Here is a 16408-nt window from a genome sequence, read left to right as displayed (position 1 = left end):
CACACACACACACACACACACACACACACACACACACACACACACACACACACACACGCTAGAAGTGGATCTTTGGCTCAAGTGGAAGAGCACTAGCCTTGTGCAAAAAAGCTCAGGGCCAGTGCCCAGGCCCTGAGTCCAAGCCCAAGGACAGGTTTTTTTGTTTTTTGTTTTTTTTTTAAGAAAAAAAAACAAATGAGTCTTTGGATAGATCTAGGATGGTACTTTGTTAGCAGAACTCTGGTAACTAACAGATGGAGCTTATGTAGCAAATGGGCATTCTCTCATGCCTAGATTTGTCAAGACTCATTAGGATGAAATGTGCCCATATTCCTTACAGAGATTGGTTAATCTCCAACTAGGATCCTGGTCCTGGTAAGAGTATCGTATCATCCTTCCTTCATCCCCTGCATATTCACACAAGATAAGGGTTCCATTTTGCTAGATAAATATACCAGTTATCAAATGATACTATTATTTCTGTAAACAAGAAGCCAAGTACCATAGCCGTAAGTACCATCTTGTCAAAGTGCTCAAGTACTGACCTAGGATGCAGAGGATTCCATCAGGCTGAGACTTGCTGCTCTGGGTCAGGATGCTCTGAACCTGGCGGAGTCGACTGCCACTGCAACAAGAACAGAAAACAGTTCCCTGAGTGCCAGCACAATCTGTGAGAAAAGCAGCAAGTCCTTAAAGGCATGAAAAGAGGGAAAACTTTGCTAGGGATAAAAATACATACTTGAAGAGTAGGAAGAGTTTCCTTCAATTTCTGGAAGAGATTATATACAAGTGGTCTGAGAACTAGGCCTGAACTACTGATATGAACTGGATGGCCAGTCACTCTGACTCAAAAGAGGAGGGAAGCCTAAGGCCCTTTCACATTCAATCTCAGAACAGGACTGAGACTTAGCAGCTGACTTTAAGAACTTCCAAAGACGACTTCTGATGATTTTTAAAAGAAACTTTCCACACTGATTTTCCCTAATGAGTTCTCATCAGTCTGTCTCAAAACCAAAGGCAATAAAACCTAAATGTTGGTATAAGGGCCTAAACAAAGCTAAATTCATCCCTGTGGTTACCTCTACCAAGAATGTCAGCAGAGAATATTTGTTTCCATTTCTGTATACTTGTATTATTTCAGATTCTATTTGCTTCAAGGATATTCCTACGCTCACCGCAAAACAAAGTGTAAGGTGTGATATTCCCAGACTTTAGTATCATTTCTAAAGACCCTAATTCTTTTCATATTCATATCCTCTCTCCTCAGCAGCTCTAAAAATGGATGCCCAATTCTCTGCTCAAGATTGATCTGTCTTGGAAGTGGCTCTGTGGCTCAAGTAGTAGAGTGCTCGCTTTGAGCTGAAGAGTTCAGGGACAGCACCCAGGCCCAGAGTTCAGGCTCCATGACTGACCAAAAAAAAAGAAAGAAGAAAAGAAAGAAAGTGGATTTTTGGGGCTGGGAAGGTGGCTTAGGGGTAGAGTGCTTGCCTTGCATACATGAGGCCCTGTGTTTGATTCCTCAGCACCACATAAGCAGAAAAAGCTGGAAGTGACCCTGTAGCTAAAGTGGTAGAGTGCAAGCCTTGAGCTGAAGGGCTGAGGGACAGCGCCCAGGCCTAGAGTTCAATCCCCACCACCAGCAAAAAAAAAATGTAAAACAGGGAAACATCTGTGAGACATGCAGGACAAATCTAAATACATATTTGTTGATATTAGTTTTTGATGTTATCCTGCTCATGGAAGTAGAATGCCCTCTTTTCTTAGCAATCACCTAAGTACTTAGAAATAGTCATGATGTCTATAATTTACAGAAAGATTTGATATAAAAGAGAAATAGTCCAAGCACTGGTGGTTCATCTCTATAATCCTAGCTACTCAGTGGTTCCAAGCCAGCCCAGGCAGGAAAGTCCATGAGACTCTTATCTCCAATTAACCACCAAAAAGCTGGAAGTGAAGCTGTGGATCAAGTGGAAGAACACTAGCCTTGAGCAGAAAAGCTCAGGGATAGCATGTAGGCCCTAAGTTCAAGCCCCAGGACACACACACACACACACACACACACACACACACACACACACACGTTCAAGCCCCAGGACACACACACACACACACACACACACACACACACACACACACACACACACACACACACACACACACACACACACACCAAAGAAAGTAAGAAAGACAGAGACAGAGAGAAAGAGAAAGAAAGAGAGAGAAAGAGAAAGGGAGAAAGAAAGAAAAAAAAGAAAGGGAAAGAAAAAAGTCAAGCAAGAGAGAGAGAGAAGAGAGTAACAGCAAAAAAGATGAAGCATATGTTAACAGGTTAAAAATGACTGAATACAGCTGTTACTGGTAACTAAAGCCTGGTAATCCTAGCTTCTCAGGAGGCTGAGATCTGAGTATCACAGTTCAAAGCCAGCCCTGGCAGAAATGTCCCCGTGATACTCTTATCTCCAATTAACCACTAAAAAACCCGTTAGTGGCACTGTGGCTCAAGTTGTAGAGCACTAACCTTGAGTACAAAGCAGCTCAGAGTTCAAGCCCCACAACCAACAACAACAACAAAAAGACTGAATCCATGTAGTAGGCTTAATGGATACTTATTGGACTATTATTTGACCTTTTCTGTTTGATCTGAACATTTTCACAATAAAAATTTATAACTAGAAGGAAGGAAAGGATCATTAAGGTATAAGAAGTACTTGACAGAAACAGTAAGACAATTAAGAAAAATAGGAAAACTTCCCCTGGAAAGTAATGCTACTTTTTCATCTTATAATCTTATAATTAGTCACTGCACTAGAAAGATTTCAACGAGTTGGTCCTTGGCCTGCTTCCTAATCCATCTAGACTGTATGCTGACAGGCTGCCAGGGTTACCAAGAGCTCTGGGGTTTTTCAAACTTAGAACCAACCAGTGAGAGAGCAGGAATAGGTCATATGACCAAGAAATAAACAGCTCCCCCAGTACTGCAGTAGAAAGCCTAGACAATGCTGTAAACAGTAGTTTCCATAGATATGTTGGCAAATAAAGTCGGACAGAAAATACAAAAGACCTTTCTCCTTCCAGAATAAAGCATTTTCTTAGTGCTTATTTTTTGTTACTCAGAGCAACAAAATTCAGTTCTATTTTTCCTTGTACACTTGCTTGCTCCCCAAATTTATGTGTTTTCCTTCCTAATACTGGAGGTTTGAACTCAGAAAGACACACTGTTGGCCAGGTATTCTACCACTTAAACCTTATCCACAGTTCTTTTTACATTAGTTATTGCCCAAATTTAATTTTTAACCAGATTACAGGGCACTATTTGTCACTGAACCATAAAACAGGTCACTTACTCAATTATTTAACTAAACACACACACACACACATAAAACATGGTAAGTGTAAAGAAAGCACAATTGCTCATATTCCCAGGATCCATTAGGAATTATTCAATTAACATCTTTGACGTATTTGCTTTTTTGGAGCATTTGTGCCTTTTGGAATTACACATGCAAAGTATTAACTTATTGTCAGTTTTCAAGAGGGAAAAAACAGAATAAAGATTTTAATCGACCTTCATCCCCAGAGGTCACCGTTGTTTAACTAGACTAGCTGTTTTTGTTTTTTTTTTTTTAATAGAAACCACCAAACAAAAACATACACCTAACTGCAGCAGTAACACTGCCCTGGAGTTCACAGGTCAGGTCTACTTGAGCAGGGCTAGTACATTCTGGATACAAAATTCTACCTTTAGAAGTCATGTATTCTCAGCTGACCCAGTAATATAGCTTAAATCAAATATGCTGCTTTCATAGTATAATTTCTGATTTTCTTTGCGTTTAGACCAAGTTTAGACATTATAGATAACAAGAAGGCAAAACCTACCAAAAACAGAGGCAACATGCTCAGGGTCACAAGGCCAAGAAAAGATTAACAGGACCAGAACTCAAATGACCCACCAGCTGTGGGCTCTGGACTTTCTTTCTGCTACACCTCACTGGCTTCCAGACAGTAAAAACTGTTGCAGATAAACCTACACCACTATCTAAATTGCTCTTATCTTCTTTAATATATCTAACAGCAAACTCATTGCTGAATGCTTTTATAACAAGTGCTACATAACCAGCCAGATTTTCTTATTTATAATTCATTCTGGTTCCCTGAAAATATAGAAAAATTTCTGGGAAAAGTGTACCTGTTTTTCTTCCATGATTCATGTTTTTTCAATCTTGAAAAGTAAACAAAGTATTCATATTATTCTTCATAGTGTATGCCTCCTATTTTGAATGCTTTATACAGTAAATCCTCACACTCATGTGATCCACGTCACAGAAGACTGATGTGAACATTTTTGTATTCAGTAATAAAGTATGGGGAGCTGTCAAATGCTTATCATATTCAAGTTATCTGTCCATTTTCTACTCAGTCACTGGGGGGGGGGTTCCCTCAATAGTTACATAGTATTTCATCGTATTTAAAAAGTTGTTTGGTCATATGTTGCAAATATTTTCTTCAATTCTCTCTCTATATATATATTATTTTTATTTTATTTATTTATTTATTTTGCCAGTCCTGGGGATTGAACTCAGGGCCCGGGCACTGTCCCTGACTTCTTTTGTTCAAAGCTAGCACTCTACTACTCGAGCCACAGCTCTATTTCCCAATTTTCTATTTATGTGGCACTGAGGAATCGAGCCCAGGGCTTCATGCATGCTAGATAAGCACTATCACTAACGCACATCCCAAGCCCCCTCTAGATATATATATATATTTTTTGTCAGTCATGGGGCTTGAACTCTGGGCTTTGGCCTGTTTCTGAGTTCTTCTGCTTAAGGCAAGCACTCTACAACTTGAGCCACAGCACCACTTCCGGTTTTTGACTGGTTAATTGGTGATAGAAATCTCATGGATTTTTCTGCCCAGGCTGGCTTTGAACCATGATCCTTAAATCTCAGCCTCCTGAGTAGCTAGGAATACAAGCATGTACTCCTGATATTGGTAAGACTCTTATCACCAATAAACTACCAAAAAGCCAGAAATAGAACTGTGGCTCAAGTAATAAGAGTTCTAGCCTTGAGCAAAAACACCTTAAGGATAGTGCCCAAGCTCTGAGATAAAGCCCCAGGACAAGGAAAAAAAATACAAAAAAAAACACCTTTAAGGTTTGACAGAATTAAATGTCTCTTTAATTTTAAATCTTAGGGTTTTAATATTTTCCTTTTTACTTATGTGACAGTGTAAAAAATTCACTTAGCTCTTCATTCCTCTAGAATGTTTTGAGAAGCAAGAACTTAACTGTATTTTGTTACAAAATCATTCACTGATCCTTTTAGTAGAATGCCACTTGTAGAATATATTAAATTGCCATATGTAATTTTTTAAATCTCTATTTGACCCATATATATATGCTTGTAGAAACATGGAAATAACTATACAAAAAAAAAAAAAAGCCGGGTGCCAGTGGCTTACACCTGTAATCCTAGCTACTCAGGAGGCTGAAATTTGAAGATCAAGGTTCAAAGCCAGCCCAGGGAAGGAAAGTCCATGAGACTCGTATCTCCAATTAACCACCAGAAAACCGCAAGTGGTGCTGTGGCTCAAGTGATAGAGCTCTTACCTTGAGGTGAAGAGTTCAGGGACAGTGCCCAGGCCGAGTTCAAGCCCCACGACCGACAAAAAAAAAAAAAATACAGGCTGGATACAGTGGTGATGAATGCCTGTAATCCTAGCTAATCAGGATGTGGCAACATGAAAGATAGAGGTTTCAGGCCAGTGCAGATAAAAATTCCAAGATAACCTATTTCAATCAATAAAAGCTGGGCATAGTCAGTCTTACACATTCTTACTGGGTTTGTTCCTGATTATTTTATTTTTGTTACCATTTTGAATATAACGTTGAGACTATTACAGTTTTCAAAGTTTGCGTGCGTGCGTGCGTGCGTGTGTTTGTGTGTGTGTGTGTGTGTGTGTGTCCTGAGGCCTGAACTCAGGGTCTGGGCACTGTCCCTGAACATTTTTGCTCACAGCTAGTGCTCTACCACTTGATCCACGACTCCACTTCCAGCTTTTGCTGGTTAATTAAAAATAAAAGTCTCATGGACTTTTCTACCCAGGCTGGCTTCGAACTGTGAAAGGAGGTAAGAATTGAACCTGGGAGACCTATTAACAATCTATTGCAATAAGCCAGGTAATATATGATTATTTCTTTGGTTTATCTTGTTAGCTGGAACTTTATCACACTTACATAAAAAATGTGTGACAATTTTAGGCAGGTGTTTGGGGGTGCATCTATCTACTGGTCCGTTAGTTCATTAATACATTTCCTAATAACAAGCCATTTTTGTAGTTCTGGGCCAAAGCCTACTTGTACATGAAACCGTTTTATATTATTATAGTTCTAAACTCAATATTCCATTGTCTTATTTAATATTTTTTGGCATTTGTAATTCTCCTTTCCTCATCAAACATCAGGAGTTTGCCAACCTTAGAGAATGAATAGGATGCTTCCTGAGATATATACTCCCCTTGGCATGCTTCCCATCTCTACTCCTAATAGTATAACATACCCTGTACTTGTTCCCAGCCAGTGTCCCAAGTTACTGTTGATTGGACAGTTGGCAAGTTAAGTCAACTGAAATTCTTTTCAGGGACATCTTTTTAGTGGTGGAAGAGAAATAGCTTCCAGGATCATGATTCAGGGAGAACATGGTTTGGAGCTAAGATAGTCATGACTTGGGGAAGGTATGTTTATAAGAAGAAATGCATCCAGGTAGTGAGCAACAGAAATGACAGACAGCAAAGAAGGAGGCAACTTTCAGACAGCAGAGTCTTCACTCCAATGGCTGAGGTCTCTGTTCCTTACAGCAATTTCTACAATTTTTAATTCCCTACTATCCTGCTAGCCAAGTAAGCCAACACATTCCATTCTTTTTTTTTTTTGGGGGGGGGGGGGTCCGGTAGTGGGGCCTGAACTCTGGGCCTGGACGTTGTCCCTCAGCTCAAGGCTAGCACTCTACCACTTGAGCCACAGCGCCACTTCCGGCTTTTTTCTTTTTGCTTATGTGGTGCTAAGGAATCGAACCCAGGGCCTCGAGCATGCAAGGCAAGCGCTCTACCACTGAGCCACCTTCCCAGCCCCCACATTCCATTCTTAAATTCTTGAGTAGAATCTTTGTAATTTGCAATAGAATTATTCTTAAAAAAATCAATTCCAAGAAATGTTTAGAAGTTGAAGCATACTGATGTCTACTACTTACTCTGAAATGCATTAAAAAATAAAAGAGCCAGGCACCAGTGGCTCACACCTATAAACCTACTCACTCAGGAGGATGAGATCTGAGGATTGTGGCTCAAAGTCAATCTGGGCAAAGTCTGTGAGGCTCTTATTTCCAATTAATCACCACAAATCTGGAAGTAGAACTGTATTCAAGTCGTAGAGCTCTAGCCATGTTAATTTTTTTTCCTAATAATATGTTGGTGGAAACAGTAGGAATAATAAAAGCCATATCAGCATTAATTAAACAAAGCTCATTGTAGGACTGTTATAGGTTTAAGAAACTGGTCCTGAGGGCTGGGAAGGTGGCTCAGTGGTAGAGCGCTTGCCTTGCAATGCATGAGGCCCTGGGTTTGATTCCTCAGCACCACATAAGCAAAAAGAAAAAAGCCGGAAGTGGCACTGTGACTCAAGCGGTAGAGCACTAGCCTTGAGCTGAAGAGCTGAGGGACAGCAGAGTTCAGGCCCCACAACCGGACGAGAAAGAAAGAAAGAAAGAAAGGAAGGAAGGAAGGAAGGAAGGAAGGAAGGAAGGAAGGAAGGAAGGAAGGAAGGAAGGAAGGAAGGAAGGAAGGAAGGAAGGAAGGAAGGAAGAAAGAAAGAAAGAAAAGAAAGAAAGAAAGAAAGAAACTGGTCCTGAATGAAACCAGCAATTATTCTCTTTGCAAAACTAGACACTTTAAGAAAAGGCAAAGACATTGAATGACAAGGCAATAAATGCTATTTTCCACAGATGTCTGATAGAACAGTGACCTACGGTCATTGTTGCTTTGGTGATGGCCAATAGATGGTTAGACACTAATCATAAGTTGACTCAAGCTGAAGGTCACTAAGCACACAGATGACTGAAAAACATGCTGATATCATTTACCTATTTAATATTATCCTAGTACTTTCCTGCAGCCATTATTAATCCAAGACAATATATCTCTCATGACTCATAGCTACCTTCCTGGGGTAGAAACAGTTGTCAAATCCATATCCAATCTTCCCATCTTATTAATAACACTCTGATTTAATTTGGGGCAGCAATAGACACAGATCTTTTCAAGAGGTGACTACATATACAGATGTTTTCTTGCAGGAGTTTCCAGGGAAGATCTTTTAAAGGGAACTAAGAGGAATATTCCTTTCTCCAACTTACCCCCCCCCACTTTTTTGGGGGCTGGTGCTGGGCCTTGAACTTAGGGCTTCACTCTCAGTTGGCTTTTTCTCTCAAGACTGGTGCTCTATCACTTGAGCCACAACTCCACTTCTTGCTTTTTGCTGGTTAACTAGAGTCTCATGTACTTTTCTGCCTGGGCTGGCTTCAAACCACAATCCTTAGATCTCAGTCTCAGTAGCTAGAATTATAGGTGTGAGCCACTAGCACCTTACTGCTTTCTTTCCCCTTCCTACTGAGTAGATATGATAGTTATGCATCCATTTTGTGGAAAACAACTGCTTTTTGTTTTTTGTTTTGGTCAGTCATGGGGCTTGAACTCTGAGCATGGGTGCTGTCCCCCAGCTCTTCAGCTCAAGGTGAGAGCCCTACCACTTGAGCTACAGTGCCACTTCCAGTTTTCTGGTGGTTAATTGGAGGTAAGAGTCTCACAGACTTTCCTGCTGGGACTGGCTTTGAACTGTGATCCTCAGATCTCAGCCTCCTGCGTAGCTAGGATTACAGGCATGCCCAGCAATACTTGCTCTTTAAAGATAGCAAAATATAAGCACCGAAGAGGCCTGGTTCTTTGATAACTTTTTAACAGTTGGCCTGCCCTCCTCTAGATAGATACCTTTTGCAAGAGAGAATAAATTCTGAAGTTAAAGCATTTTGGCAAGGTTTCCTTTTAGCAAAAGCTACCAGCTATAGTTCATTATTGTTAGGCCCCTTTTAAAAATGGTTTAGGGGCTAGGAAGGTGGCTCAGTGGTAGGGCGCTTGCCTTGCATGCCTGAGGCTCTGGGTTCGATTCCTTAGCACCACATAAGCAAAAAGAAAAAAAAGCCGGAAATGGTACTGTGGCTCAAGTGGTAGAGAGCTAGCCTTGAGCTGAAGAGCTGAGGGACAACGCCCAGGCCCAGAGTTCAGGCCCCACGACTGGACCCCCCCCCAAAAAAAATGGTTTAGACTCATACCCATTTGCAATTGATATTTATATCTATCTATCTATATGTACATATGTATACACACATATATTTCATTAATTCCAGTATACATGTGGCACTCTACAAACTAAACCCAAGAACATAAAAAATGTTAAACACCATAAATGGAAAGTGATACTTAGAAATCTGTTCACTATATTCCAGTATAATAATTTGTTTTTCCATTTTCTTCCTTTTCTAAGAAGCTTCTTTCACACAATCTGCTCATTGTAAAGTCAGTTTTCCAAGTCTTTATTCAGAAAGCATCCACAGTTAACCTTCCCTCACTTTAGCTATTACAAGCATGCTCAATCTAAATACATTGCAGAACTCTGGGTTGGATCCTGAAATAGATAAGGACATGTGAGAACACTAAGCAATTCAAATAAAGTCTCGAATGCTAAACTCCAAGCAAGCAAAAGTTTACTAAGTTAACTAAAGCATTATACCAATCTTAACTAGTTTTGATAAATAATCTATGCTTGTACGTAAAATATAAGGAAGGCACATGAAGGGCACATAGGAATACTTAATACCATATTTGCAACTCATTTTCAAGTCTAGATTTCAAAATAAAAATTATTATAAATAAACTGCCTTTTCTTCAAAGTAGGGTTTAAAATCACAAGTATCAGTTTTAAGCACCCATGTTGTAAACCCTGTTTTTTTTTTTTTTTTTCAAATTCCAGAGCAAAAACAATAGTTTAGACTGTGTAACATACAAGGCAAGCCATTTCTCACCATTCACTCCTCCTTTTCATTAATGTTCTAATAGAACACTAGAGAAGAGTCCTAAAGTTAGGACACACTGTCAAGATATCGTGCATGGTATCATAATAGTCACTGAAAAAGAGTGAGTCCACAGTACACTGTCATCCCAGACACAAGTAAAGACAAAATAGCCAGACCTCTACCTCTGGGCTAGAAATAAGAACACAAAAGCCTAACTGTACATAACGCTTTTTTCTTCTGTTAAAACCACAATAAACCTCCCTGGCCAACATCCAAGCAAGTATATAACAGGCTGAAATTTTCAGACATTCCAAGACACAATAGTACTTTGCATTTTGGGTTTTCTTGAGGCAGGGATTATCCACACTGCAACTATATTTTTATTTCTGTAGATCTGTAAACCCCAAAGAGAAACATGAATATTTTGGTGAGTAGTCAATAATCACCAAGAGATAACTGACTTCTATGAAGCTTTAATTAAAATGCTCTCAGTTCAGCATCACTATCATTAACCACTTTGTCACCACCCAGTTCACAGCTGGAATGCTTCATTCTACAAACACCCATGAAATTTAACATAGTCCACAGTTTCACCTTGCAATTATTCTTTATTCATTCAATAAATAATTAGTACAAGGAGTGTTTCATAACAGCTATCAATAGCAGTTAATACTTAATGAATATTGATCATGTGCCAGACGCTGATCTAAGTACCAGGAGGAAGCAATGTGGGAACTGGCAACTAAAACTGATCCCACCAGGTGCTGGCGGCTCTCACCCATAATCCTAGCTACTCAGGAGGCTGAGATCTAAGGATCAAGGTTCAAAGCCAGCCTGGAGAGGAAAGGCTCTAATGTAAGACTCTCCAACTAACCACCTAAAAACCTGAAGTGGAGCTGTGGCTCAAAGTGAAAGAGCACCAGCCTTGAGCCAAGAAAAAAAAAACCTCAGAGACAGTGCCCAGGCCCTGAGTTCAAGCCCCATATCCAACAACAACAACAACAACAAAAAAAAACAAAACAGGAAAACAAAATACCTGGTCCCTTCCAAGCCTGGAGTGATGGTTCATACTTTTAATCCCAGCCCTTGGAAGGCCGAGGAAGGAGGAGGATCATGAGCTGAACTGAGGCCACCCAGCTCTACATATCAAATCATAGCAAGTTCCAGGCCAGCCTGTGCTACAATGAGAGCCTGCCTTCTCCTCCCCATTCCCGCAAAAAAAAAAAAGGGGGGGGGTCCATCATTCAGGATTAACACAAAGAGCCTTATAAATTTCTTCATCCCACATCAACATGATATACAGGAGTCCCACACAAACCTCTTAATCATATTATTTTTCAAAGCATGGGATGTTAAACTTTGAGACCTTGCATGTATGAAATCTTCTCCATTTCTCCTTATACTTGCCTGAAAACCACCTTTGGTTGGATTCAGAATTCTGAGTGGAAATTTTTTTTTTTTGAAGTCTTGGGGCTTGAACTCAGAGCCTGGGCACTGTGCCAGAACCTCTTTGTGCTCAAGGCTAGTGCTCTACCACTTGAACTACAGCACCACTTCCAGCTTTTTCTGAGTAGTTTAGTGGGGATTAAGAGTCTCACAGACTTTTTTTTTTTGCCTGGGCTGGCTTTGAACTGCAATCCTCAGATCTCAGCCTCCTGAGTAGCTAGGATTACAGGTGTGAGTCACCAGCACCCAGCTACATTTTCATTCTTTTTCTTTTCTTTTCTGTTTTTTACCGGTCATGGGGTCAGAACTCTGGGTGCTGTCCCTCAATTCTTCAGCTCAAAGCTAGTGCTCTAGCACTTGAGCCACAGTGCCATTTCCAGCTTTTTCTGTTTATGTGGTACTAAGGAATCAAACCCAGAGCCTCATGCATACCAGGCAAGCACTCTACCACTGAGCCACCTTCCCGGTCCCTACGTTCACTTCTTAGGGCACTGGCTGCTCCATTATCTTCTGGCTTCCAATCCTGGTGGAATCTAATGATTTCTCACTCTACATATGTGATTTGTAATTAAGGAAAAATATATAATTTAGTTATTTACACCAACTTATTTCTTGTAAATGAAAATATAGTTTCAGTGTGTACTGAATCACAATTCAAAGCCAGCCTGGGCAGGAAGTCCATGAGACACTTATCTCCAATTAACCACCAGAAAACCAAAAGTACTGCTGTGGCTCAAGTGGTAGAGAGCTACCTTTGAGCTGAAAAACAGCGGCAGCGCCCAGGCCTAGGTTCTCCCTTATTTATTCCCTCTCCACATTCAAGGTAGTTAACACAGCTATAAACAAGCATACAACTGTGCTCACTGGGTCTTTCCTTAAATTTATAATAATACTAACTGGACTCCTGGTGCTGCCTGACAATCCTAAAACATTTCTTTGCCCAACTCAGTCTCCTGGATGAATTTTACACCTTTCTCTTCAAACTTCCAACATCTCACTTCCCCACTCTTCATTTTTAGCTAAAGATCTTCCTTATTTACCTGAGGATATAGTAATAATTAGAAGACAGCTTCATTTTCTCTTACCACTAAACTGCCAATGTATCAGCATTTGGGTCCACAAAATCTTCCACTGATAAACTGTCCATATTGTACTTAACCTATCTTGAGGACAACGTATCATTTGGGTACTGGGTCCCATTTCCTTTTACCTATTTAAAGGACATCACTCGTGGAAGGGTCTCTTCTCGAAACCATCAATTTTCCCCTCTGCTGCATCATTTCAATCAATTTTAAAACATGCTAAAATATCTGCTCACCAAACACAAAAAGAATTGCCTTAACATTTCACAATCTTTCAGTTATAGCCCAATTATTCTGCTCCCTCTTGTAAGTTCTTGAAAGGACACACACTATAAGTATCTATACTCTTCAATTCTCTCATTTGCTCTTGAACCCCCTGCACCAAAACTGGTCTTGTTAAGGTCACCAATGACTTCCACATTATCAATCTAATAGTTTGTCATTAGTCCATATCAAACTATCAACAGTATCATTGGCTTTTTAAGACTCTCCTTGATTTTTTGCCTACATCATAGGAAACTTCTTACTCAGAATTTAGAAGACATTGCTACATTGTCTTTTCTGGAACCTTTTTACTCTAATTATACACATGCTACCCCAGGGTTTAGAAATTAGTTTTTGTTGTTGTTTTCTTCATGTATTCACTCCCTGAATACCAAGTTATATAGCTTTAAATACAAAGCTAGGAGTCATCAGATGATAGATGGTTCCAGCCCCAATTTGTCTCCTGGACTCTATATAACCTTCTATCCAATATCTCCGTTTGGATATGAGCCTGACCCAAACTGAACTTTATTCTCTGTTCCAGTGGTCCAAACACCAGTAACCTAGAAGAGATCTAAGCAGAATAGGCCTCCTTAATCTCCTATTCCTTAGTTCTAGTTCATCCTTAGTAGTTATTTCTCACTATGTTGTATTTATTGTATTTGTCTCTTTTCACTTATAACATAGTTCTTTGAGAGCAGGGGACTATCTTGTTCATCAAATCTACAGACCTAATACAGTGTATATTGAATTGCTTGTTGAAAAGAGGTAGTTTAAACTCTTAAACAAATCCCAAGCAGCAATGGACCCTTCAATAGAAAAAAATATTTGAGCTGGGTGCTGGTGGCTCACACATGTAATCCTAGCTACTCAGGAGACTGAGATTTGAGGATCACGGTTGGAAGCCAGTCCAGAAGAAAGTCCATGAGACTCTTATCTCCAATAAACTATTCAGAAAAGGCCAGAAGTGCTGCTGTGGGTCAAGTGGTAGAGTGCTAGCCTTGAGCCAAAGAAGCTCAGGGACAGCACCCAGGCCCTGAGTTCAAGCTCCAGAGGACCAGCACCAAAAAGGAAAAAAAAAAAGAAAGAAAAGAAAAAATATTTGAAAGCAGGAAAGTTTTCAGATTCCTTAGTGCCAGTCTATTTAGGCTATGTTATACTTTGGTAATAATTCCAAAATCCCAGTGGCATTTCACTTCAGGCTCATTCTTACTCTGAGCCCCAGACTGATGGAGTAGCCACCATCTGGAGCAGCAACAGCCATCAAAACAGAAGAAAATAGAGTGACAAATTATATACCTGAAGCTTTTATCACCAAGGGGTTACACATTCCTATATACATTTCACTGACCAAAAGCAACTTGCATAGCCATAGACAACTTCAAAGCAAGAAACTATGATTCTACTCTGTACTCAAGAGACAGATACCAACATTATCTGATAGACAGCACTGATGACTATCATACCCTTGAAAAGGCACCTCCAATTCTGAGCAATAATATTTTAACTCTTGATCTCCATTCCCATCTGTGAAAATGAACTCCCTTGTAGAAAAGAACCTTGCACTTGCAAGGTACTATGGGTCTTTAGGAATGTAACTTCACCAGTTAAGCCTGCTTCTTTCATCACTCAGTTGTTAGAGTAGCAGAGAAGCCAATATGGGTGACTGGAAGGTGCTTAGCCCAAACCTATCAGCAATGTTCAATGTCAAAAGTAAGGGAAAGGCTAGGTACCAGTGGCTCATGCCTGTAATCCTAAACTACATAGGAATCTGAAATCTGAAGGATCACAGTTTGAAGCCAGTGAAAAGCAAAATGCTGGGCTGGAGGCATAGCTCAAGTAGAAGTGTCTGCCATGAACAAGTAAGATGAACGAAAGAGGCCCCAGTATTTAGGGAGGGGAAAAAAAGGCAAGGGACAGGCTTAAATTGCATGTTCAGTTATATAGAGGTGAGAAAAGGAGGGGGAAACTTCACTGAATTTCCTTTATCAAAGGTATAGAAAAAGCCAGGCACCAATGGTTCATACCTATAATCCTAGCTACTGAGGAGACGAGATCTGAGGATTGCAGTTTGAAGCCAGCCCGCAGAAAAGTCTGTGAGATTCTTATCGCCAATGAACTACTCAGAAAAAAAAACAGAAATTGTGCTGTGGCTCAAGTGGTAGAGTACTAGCCTTGAGCAAAAGAAGCTCAAGGACTGAGACAAGGCCCAGAGTTGAAGATCCAGGATGGCAAAAATTACAGAAAAGAACAGCTAGGTCTTGGTGTTACTCTCACCATACTTACCTGTTTGCTTGGGGTTTTTTTTGCCAGTCATGGGGCCTGAACTCTGGGCCTGGGCACCGTCCCTCAACTCTTCAGCTCAAGGCTAGCACTCTACTACTTGAGCCACAGTGCCACTTCTGGCTTTTTCTGCTTATGTCATGCTGAGGAATCAAACCCAGGGCCTCATGCATGCAAGGCAAGCACTCTACACTAAACCACCTTCCTAGCCCCACCATACTTATCTGAAGCCTAAGTTTTACTTAAACTATTTGATGGAAAATTCAGAATTTGGGTATGACTAAAAGCCATCATAACATCCTTTTAATATAAACACTGCCTTTAAAAAAAAAAAGCAGCTGGGCACTGATGGCTCATATTTGTAATGGTAGCTACTCAGGAAGCTGAGACATGAGGATTGCTGTTCAAAGACAGCCTGGGCAAGAAAGTCTGTGAGACTCATCTCCAAAAAATCAGAAGTGGTTCAAGTGGTAGAATATGAGTTTTGTTTTGTTTTGTTTTTGGGTCCGGTCGTGGGGCCTGAATTCTGGGCCTGGGCACTGTCCCTCAGCTCTTCAGCTCAAGGCTAGCGCTCTACCTCTTGAGCCACAGCACCACTTCTGGCTTTTTTCTTTTTTGCTTATGTGGTGCTGAGGAATCGAACCCAGGGCCTCAGGCATGCAAGGTAAGAGTTCTATCACTGAGCCACCTTCCCAGCCCTAGAACATGAGTTTTGAGCAAAAAGCTCAGGGATAGCTCCCAGGATTGGGACAATTAAAAAAAAAAAAAAAGCATTCCTTTGTTAACACAAACAAGTAACCCAGCAGTTATTTTCTAGACAGATTTATGTTTTATAGATTTTATACTTTTTTTGTCAGTTGTGGGGCTTGAACGCTGGGCCTGGGCACTGTCCCTCATTCTTCAGCTCAAGGCCAGCGCTCTACCGTTCAATCTACATCACCATTTCCTGTTTTTCAGTGGTTTGGAGATAAGAGTCTCACAGACTTTCCTGCCCAGGCTGGCTTTGAACAGTGAACCTTAGATCTCAGCCTCCTGAGTAATTAGGATTACAGGTGTGAGCCACCGGCGCCCAGCATAAGATTTTATACTTTTATATTTGTATTTTCCCCCTTAGAAATCACACACACACAAAACTCACTATGATATTCCTGAGCTAAGGTTTGGGATACAACCCAGAACTACAGAACCTGACTACTATGGGCAAGGTTCTGC

The 16408-nt window shown here is 40.5% G+C and overlaps 1 protein-coding gene across 4 annotated transcripts in view; it reads right to left on the bottom strand.

Moving 5' to 3' along the window:
- Dnaaf9 (dynein axonemal assembly factor 9) overlaps nucleotides 1-16408 on the bottom strand; it is a 126471-nt gene that overhangs the window by 107760 nt on the left and 2303 nt on the right. For all 4 annotated transcript variants that reach the window (XM_042694379.1, XM_042694381.1, XM_042694378.1 and 1 more), the window contains exon 2: nucleotides 546-625. The gene's annotated coding sequence lies outside the window, so the exon portion shown is untranslated. The remainder of the gene's footprint in view (nucleotides 1-545; nucleotides 626-16408) is intronic.

The sequence above is a fragment of the Dipodomys spectabilis genome, unplaced genomic scaffold (assembly GCF_019054845.1).
Source record: "Dipodomys spectabilis isolate Male_0828 unplaced genomic scaffold, ASM1905484v1 ptg000175l, whole genome shotgun sequence".
Classification (NCBI taxonomy): Eukaryota; Metazoa; Chordata; class Mammalia; order Rodentia; family Heteromyidae; genus Dipodomys; species Dipodomys spectabilis.
The sequence above is the reverse complement of the archived record's forward strand: the minus strand, read 5'-3'. Positions and strand labels throughout refer to the sequence as shown.